Source organism: Xenia sp. Carnegie-2017, unplaced genomic scaffold (genome assembly GCF_021976095.1).
Source record: "Xenia sp. Carnegie-2017 unplaced genomic scaffold, XeniaSp_v1 HiC_scaffold_20, whole genome shotgun sequence".
NCBI classification, from domain to species: domain Eukaryota; kingdom Metazoa; phylum Cnidaria; class Anthozoa; order Malacalcyonacea; family Xeniidae; genus Xenia; species Xenia sp. Carnegie-2017.
Genome location: NW_025813483.1, coordinates 418454 through 425219, shown reverse-complemented (window position 1 = coordinate 425219; position 6766 = coordinate 418454).

Here is a 6766-nt window from a genome sequence, read left to right as displayed (position 1 = left end):
AGAAATAGGAATGTTCAATAAGTGCTTGATAATAAAGAAATAGGAATGTTCAATAAGTGCTTGATTTTAATCACCTGCTGTTTCAATTGTAAAATATTTAATTCTGTTCATACCCAACAGAATATGAATTGCAAATTTTTATTTTAGCTATAACTGAAGTAAAACAAAGAAGTTTTTACTTGTAAGCTTTATGCCAATAAACCTTTCACAGTTTACTATTATTTATTTCAATTATTGAACATCCTGACTTACATGTAACTAACTGAAATAATCATAAAGGAAGACAGGGCAGCCAGCTGTTTACAAATAAGATAGCTCGAAAATTAAAGATTCGTACATCAGGAAGTTAAGAAAATCGATAAATATAGCTTCTTTAAAACTGTTAGTGTTCCAACTTTGAAACGTGGTCAGTGAAGTTTTGTCATTTTCTAAACTTTTGATCCGGATAAACAAATAATTTGATCAGGGGCATGAGAAGCATGTAGAAGTTGTAGAGATGAAGATTTTAGGGGGGGTGTCTTTATTTAAAAAGGGAATTTCAGAATAATTAACCTCGAAGTTTTTACTTTCGAATAATTTTCTCACATCTCAGTAATCAGAGATACTTCAAAAGTGATAGCGTTTGGACTTGACAGTTTATCATGCAAAGTTTTGTCATTTTGTGAACTTTTGACGCAAAAAAATATTTTAAATACTCTATATTACAACAAATTTAACAATTATAGACGGGAAAAACGTCACGTGTACTATCACGTGAAGAAGTGAGCTTTTCTCTCAAAGTAGGCGCAATTTCTAAAGACATACCTAGTAAAACGTTTTTATGTCATCATCTGTGTTATGAATAAGATAAATAGATAGATAACTATATGAATGGGGAAAAGATCTTGATAACAGCCATGTTTAGATAAAATTTAAATTATTGCACATAATAATATAAAGTAAATGGTTTGAACCCGGGAGTATCGTTACATGTTTGTAAATGTTGATCGTCCAGGTTGGTCCCGAGAAGGACTGTTTTTGTATTTGTTGATTAATGTTTTGACAACCTTAGCGGTAGTCGTCTTCAGAGTCAAATGAGGAGTAAACGTCAGGTAAGCCGTATTTGTTATCTGCTTCTTACGTCATTGTATTGTGTGTACAGGAAATGTGTGGGTGTGAATTGTGTATTGTATTTGTGATTTAGTGTGAAGTGTAATGTTTTTAGTTGATCGTTTGTTTATATTGTGAATAAGTCGTTAGTAAGGTGCTGGTAATTGCTGTGATCTGTTCAGGAAGGTTTGTTCCAAGTCGGTATACCAACTTTCTAATGCAAGCCATTGTCTATAGTCAGTACTGTAAGTAATGCATTTTTCCGAGTCCCAGTCAATGTTGTGCTTTGTGATTCGGTGATGTTCGGCAATATGATGTGAAATATTGAATTCTTTTCATAGCAGCGAAACCATAAAATGGGGAATGCAAATTTACATGTGCTGGCTATATAGACGACTTGCGTCACTATATATAGATAAAACTTGGTATCAAACCATTTTGCTAGCGAATAGATGATGCCATTGAGATAAATACAACTGGAACGCTACCTTTTTATGAAGCCAAAAACTGCGGGAAATCACCTCTGCGGTGCAATGATAAGGTAAATAAGATAACGTTCCAGTGAGAGATTTTAAGCTTATTGTCATGCCTTTAAGGAAGCTATCTACAGTTCACCCGAGACTTGGGTGTTTCAGGTAGCCTTCACTTACAACATTATTTTTAATAAAACACACTGAATTTTTGGAAATAAGAACTATGTATGATAAGAATGACAATAAAGTCTAAAGATGATTGAATAGGATAACTGTTTGCATTGTTGTGGAAACCATGTCTCATTTTCTTTTACACTTTTATCGTCTAGGTTTTTGAAATTGACGGTATCTTTTCTTCGGTTCAGTCAATATTTCTGATTTTTTGCGTGACGATTGTTATTATTCAAGAAGCATTTTGTTTAACAACAAAGGAGTTCTATCTATTTGAATCTATTTGAATTTCGTTTGCTCACGTGGTATATAGTAGTGGGAACTGTTCATGATGTTGTTGAAGATTGTTAGTTTAAAAACAAACAAACAACAAACAGCACCAAAACTAAAACACTACACTCTAATATTATTAACACCAATCTTATTAACAATACACCAAAACCCATGGCAACGCATTTCACCCCATCCAATCCCATTAATCCACCCACTAATCCAATTAGACGCTCTAAACGTCTCCAAGCTAAAAGCACGTGTAAATAAATATCCTCATTCTGATGAAGGCTCGAAGCAACGAGTCGAAAGCTCAATAAAAATCATTTAAAATCCGGAGAAACTTTTATCTTTTATATATATATATATATACACAAATTCATAGGCTTACGAAAATTATGGTATAATTAACCCTTAAATGCCCCGTGTGACAAATTTGTCACACGTATATTTATAGAGCTAGTGCTTCCATACTGTATTATATTTCGCCTTAAAAATGCGCTTAGTGACACATTTGACCCTTAGTTAATATTATTAATGAGCTGATAATGCTTATTGTGAAGACTGGGCTTGAAAAAAATAATTTCAACATGGCAGTCATTTTTAAAATACGCGAAGTGAAAATCGGGTGAAGAAAATGTGAGAAATACACTGTATAAAAGGTAAGTTACTGTGATATTATATATTGTGAAGAAAATGCGAGAATTACACTGTATAAAAGGTAAGTTACTGTGATATTATATATTGAATCGTTTTAATTGACTCACAAGCTTATGAAATTAGTTTAGACTTTTTTTGATTATATATTTTCTTTCGAAAAAAATACATGGAAATAGTTGTGTGTCAAATTTGTTACAATGGGCATTTGAATGCCATTTTGATTAATGACACATGGAATTACAATTGTTACACCGATGGAATTCTTTATTATTTTTGAATGTTTAGTTAACTAAATTATTAAGAAAATTGTTATTTAATAGAATTAAAAAAAAATTGAACAATATATGTAGGTCTTAAGCTAGAATTTTGAAATACTATTAGTATAATTTTATTATGAATGATTTTGGGTTATGTTTAGTCAACACATTTGCTGGTGTATTTATTTCCCTACATAACTACTTTTTAATTTTTCAATTTCTAGAGTATAAATAAAAAGAGGCAGGTAATAGATGATATCAACACTAGTGAAATTGATTTCAGTGAAGAATCATCTGATGATGAATACCAGCTAATTGCTGATAATGATGGATACATTGATTTGCTTTGTAATTCTGTAACAAGTGCAGATGAAAATGATGATGAAAATACAAGTACATATGGTGATGATTGCATTCCATTGGTTCAAAGAGTCAAGTCTTTGTCTGACAATGAGACAAAAAGGGTGTTTATCGATGGCGAAGACATAGATATGTGCTTGTGCTTATGTTGCTTTTATGTTGCTTTTATTCTTTGCATTCTTTTGTAATTCTTAAATTTCAAACGATTGCAATTGTGAAAATCTCCGTTTACTTACAACTATCGTTATGTTGCTTTTAGACTGCTTTTCAGGCAATCAGGACTATCAGGTTGCAGTATTTTTAGAGCAGGGGCGGATCTAGAGTATGTCAAATCCGTCGCGCGACTGATGTTTGAAACTCAAAAATTACCTATTCATATTAGTTAAAAATTAATTAATTATTCTTACTTTATTATCGCATTTACTTCGTGATAAAAATCCAGCTTTATTTATTATTGAAAACTAATGATTAATCAATGAATATCTCCTTGGTAACCAGATCAGTTGAATTTTAATTGACCTGGAATAACCGACTGATAAGCGGGGTGGCTTGACTGGTTCGACGGATAAAGGAGTCTATGAACGTCAAAAACGCTTATTTTATTGGTCAATAGCCAGATCAGTGGACAGTCTGGAATGGTCTCGACTGATAATAAGGGTGGCCGGACGTATAAGGGAGTCCAATTGCTATCTTACAATTGGTTCATTTGAATTTTTGCTTTATTGTGATTGGTTTGACGGATTTCGACTGATAGCCAACTGAACTAACATAGTCAAGCTCACTGTCTGAATTGAATGTTTGATCGTTTTATAGTAATTTTTATAAGCATGATAGAAACTAAACTACAATCAGATGGAATTTATGGAAATCTTTTGCAAATTCATATATTGACATGAATGCTGCTGTCCAAAATGTGAATTTTTTCAAGAGGGTGGAAATTTATGGATAATATTTAAATGCTTGGCAAAGACGATCTCGCGAGCGACATTTCAATCATTGATGTTCAAAAGAAAGCCAACATTGTTTTGAGTTTTATCAGCAGAAATTTACATCCAAAATCGTAAGTAAAGGACAAGTGAAGTGTATGCATCAATGTAATATATCAAAGTCAATTATGCGAGTGTGTGATGCGATTTATGTCAATATGGCGTATGGTAAGCAGATCGATGCTTCTAAAATTGTTGTTGACGAAGGACTTTTAGCTATGATTTCTTTAGTGCTTGGGGAATCGTGGCCGTTATACGGCAGCGAAATCCTACATTCCTGCAAATATATTTCAATGGACAAAAAATCTGTAGCCATAAGGCGCCATACTATTATTTACTTTATCATAAACAAATGTTTGGGGTTTTTCAGTTTATGATCATTGATCTTTCAATCATTGGACAGTTATACTACATATTGTTTAAGATTTGAGAAAACTAACATTGATTACATGAGAAGCTGTTTACTATAACCTGTGATTTTGAGTCTTCTGATCCATGAAGCTTTTTATTTTGACAATTTGACTGGAATGGTATTAAACCTGAGTATTTCACATACGTGGAATGTTGTCCCATGTCACATATTGTCCCCTTTTCTAACTGAACACCTCATGTAGAGTTGTAAAGGTCTGTCAATCTACGGCTCATACCAGATTGTTTGCCATAAATTCCAAAGGGCTATTGATGTATGAAAAGCATTTTCTATAAAGTAAAAATGCCTTTCTATGTATGCAGATAAACCTTGAAATTTGGCAAAACAGCAAAGTATTTTTCATGATCACTAGGTAATTTTTCTGATGATCATTATAATTTCTAAACTAAATTATATCTGATTTACATTTAAACAAGCTTTGATCATATGAAAAGATATTTATCATAACCAGTAAGCCTGACACATGAACCAATTTTAACATTCATGTAATTATATAATTAAAGACATGTTGGTTACATTCTGTTTGTATTTGCAAATACAATGCTACTAGTGATTGCTATATAGCACACCTTGCATATACTTACAGGAGATAATAGTCTAGTGAAATGCCTAATAAACATGGCATTAAGCTGTCCTTAACTGCAAATTGTCACTCTGATAATTTTTGCTTAACCTTTGGCAGAAAAAAATTTTGAGTTTTTTCTCAAAAGGTGAATTTGCTGGCACTGATTTGGAGATGGGTAAAGGGTTATAACAAACTTGCATGGTTTGAAGTCTGAGCTTGTCTAGATCTATGAACTGTCACTTGTAGTACCAAATTTCTAACTTAACTCATTACATAGAGGTTTGAATGGGGGTCTCTAGGGGGGTCTATGCCTGACAACTTGGTAGAAATTTTTAAAGGCTATATCTGTGTTTGAATATAGCATTATTGTAAAATAAATTTTACGTTCCTAGACATGCTAATGAGCCATATATTTGGCATGATAATGAGCCTAAATATTTGGCAAAACATTCAAGTATTGTTCACTTCATTTTTATTTTTTTTGAAAAAAACGTAAGCAAAATGTTTTGTTTTACGCAAAAACGATGCCCACAAATACATTTTGTATTGCCCTAAAACGCTGAAAATGGCATTTTCAAGGCTCTGAAATTCAAAATTTCTCAGGGGAGAATGCCTCAGACCCCCCCAGGTGCGGAGCGCCTTCGACGTTTTATGACTGATGTTTGAAAAATCCTAGATCCGCCCCTGTTTTAGAGGGCTTACACTTTTTTACAGTGCAATTACAGCTTTTTACAGTGCAATTGCACATTTTCACAGTGCAATTGCAAATAAACTGCACTGGAATCCACCAATCATAGACGAGAAGTATCTCAAGGTATATTATTAAATATAAAATTATTCTTTTCGCTAGACACGTCTAGTCGAACGAATTAATCTTAAAAATCTTTATAGGAATCTTGATAAAGAAAAATTTGATTTTGCAATGTTGATGTTGCTTTTGACTGCGGTGGCCTTACTAAATTTTGCAACCCTTTCATCTTTCCTTATATCTATCTTAAAGTATTTTCATTTTTATTTTCGTTAAGCACAAACACAAATCTTTGGCATAAAAGAAAACTCAAGTAAAAACCACAATCATGAAGTAATTACATGTCCGTTACGTTATTTGTTTTTGAAACGATAGACTATTTATAACAATGGTTTTGCAAACGTGCGTGAGGTTTCCAGAGTAAATTGAAAGGAGTCTCTATCAATTTCCATTAAATTCAACGATTACAAACGTTTCAGTATACCATTGGTATGCGTCGACTAGACAGTACTGTGAAAAACAAAGCAGCTTAAAGGCACCTAAGAATGACGGTCTTGGTCATTGACTTATCGTTTGAATACTCACGATTCTCAATATCTGAAAAACTTACATTGTCACTATCATCATAATCACTACTTTCAAGATTTCACTATCATCATGGTTACTTTGAGTTGTTAGCTAAGAACTGCTAAATTTTTAAACTGTTTCTCGGTAACGTATCTGTACGAATCTACATTGAACGCATCACAGAAGGTTT